This window comes from Dermacentor variabilis, chromosome 1, assembly GCF_050947875.1.
Source record: "Dermacentor variabilis isolate Ectoservices chromosome 1, ASM5094787v1, whole genome shotgun sequence".
Lineage (NCBI taxonomy): Eukaryota > Metazoa > Arthropoda > Arachnida > Ixodida > Ixodidae > Dermacentor > Dermacentor variabilis.
This window is the reverse complement of record NC_134568.1, coordinates 31473588-31475674: the sequence shown is the minus strand read 5'-3', so window position 1 is coordinate 31475674 and position 2087 is coordinate 31473588. Positions and strand designations below refer to the sequence as shown.

At 45.5% G+C, this 2087-nt stretch overlaps 1 long non-coding RNA gene across 1 annotated transcript; it reads left to right on the top strand.

The window, feature by feature from the left end:
- The first annotated feature begins 373 nt into the window (after positions 1-373).
- LOC142576238 (uncharacterized) lies at positions 374-1817 on the top strand. The gene is made up of 2 exons (XR_012826808.1): positions 374-446; positions 1651-1817. It is a non-coding gene; the product is annotated as an uncharacterized LOC142576238 (long non-coding RNA).
- The last annotated feature ends 270 nt before the right edge of the window (positions 1818-2087 follow it).

Here is a 2087-nt window from a genome sequence, read left to right as displayed (position 1 = left end):
ACCATGCAAGTCAAACTTTGCAAGCAGTGTTGTTGACGCTCACGATAGGCATGCTTCTTCCTCAGGTGTATGCACTACTCGGTCGTGGTCTTCCCATAGTTGTAGCTGGGATAGAATGTGCGGAACCACTAATCCAAAGTTCTGCTGTTTATTGGGCGCAAGGCCTACCACAGGAGATGCGGGTGCTGCAATCGTTTGACGACTGATGTGGCTGCCTGCACACACGCAAGAAATGCCGGCAGCCATGCGCTCCTAGTATCACATTTCAATGGCCGTGTCTGCTGTGCCCGGGGCACAGCAGACGAAAGGTGCCCGAAATGTCTACGTTCACCCATGACGTCACGTCCGCTATAACCCATGATGTCACATCCGCTTATTTCTATGGCGTCTGTCTTACGGAGCCGGCTGCGCTGCGAAGCGGTTCGTATTCCGTGCCCACTTAGAGCGTGAGTAATTCATCTTTCCACGCTATATGCGTGTAATAAAGGATTGGGGCTGTGAGCTGTTTGATGCGTTACCATTAGGTACCTTGTGCGCATATTTTGCCTCATAGCCGCGTCAAATTGCCACCGGCATGTGGAATGGGCCGTGGCATCTCATATGGAGCTGCTCATGTGAGTGGTATTGCCTCCATCAGGATCGTCAGTGCGTGCACAGAACCATTCAGTAGTCTGATGCAGGGGAGGGTGCGCGTAAGAACGAGGACGTAAGAAAACACTGGCATGACGAGCTGTTCCGTCAGATCGCGTTACATCGCGCTTTTTTTCTAAGACCATCTCGCTCGAGCGAGAGGATCTTAGAACAGCGTTACTACTGCTTTTTTACAGCTTTGCTGCGGCTCATTTAATCATCACCTGCATTCTTTTAATAATACAAATGGTATCGCTGCGCGGAAGAGCGTCTCTTGAAGTTTCCAAACAAGAGCCAATGCCCCCGTGCCTGCTGCATACACGCTTACCTTTCCTAACGCAGCTACGACGCTGCACTCGCTCTGCTACTGCGTGATACAGGGTCACTGTGATAATAAAATTAAAAAGAGCAAACGAAATTAATACAAAAAATGTCAAACGCTGCCAAGCGTGGTAAACGGACCTGCCTCGCTAGATGAGTTGAAGAAATCGGCGTCCTGAAGTCAGCTTCGCCGCAGTAGACTAGTGTTACGCGGTGAAGCATGTCAGAACTGAAGAGTGACCGCTTTCACCGACATATATAATATGTGTTGCTTAATAGTGTACGCGTGCACCTGCCGTCTCCTATTACATTACGCGCGCCGAGGCGCCTAAGTGTACTGGCCGGCCTTCAGCGCTATTTCGGACGTGGCTGTGATGCTTTGAACCGTTGGTTTGTCGACCTCGTAAGCCAGTTAATGTTTACACGGCCATTTTTTTCTGAACTGTTGATTTCTTCCATCTTTGTTGTGTGTGAAAAGGTGACAGATACACAATATGGGGAGAACGCATGCACTTTCATATTTTCTCGCGCTCAAAAAAAGCCGGAGGAATAAGGTTTCTTCACTGTGCCATAGAAACTATATGTTTGCTCTCAAAGGTAATTCTGATTCATTGGATATGTTCCTGTGCTGTGTTTATTTTCTTGAGTGTGCTTTACTTTTTGCACGTTAATGTTTCAAACTCGTTTTTATTTTCACAGACTGAACATCCCACGTCTTGGTTTGACTTCCTGGTACAGGATACTTGCACTTAGCATGGAGTGATGAAGCAGAGCAGTGTACTTTTATTAAATGTGCAGATTTTAGCAGTATAACAGCCGTTCATTAAAAAAACATGTGTGCTGAAAATAAAGTGTACTTACCCACATTCCTCGTTGTCTATTTATTTATTTATTAACACTGTCAACCCTCATAGAGGGTCATAACAGAGAGGACAATACAATTACATAAATCAAATATGGACATTGTCAATGTACGTAAAGTTGCTTAACACTTGTCAATTCACAGTGAATAAGATGTTCACTTGAATGCTGTTCAGCACACTTCTGACATTTATCAAATACGTACAATGAATATCAAGTAGCACATATCACTTGGCACTTCAAAACTAAATCGAAAACTCCCATAAATATGCCTC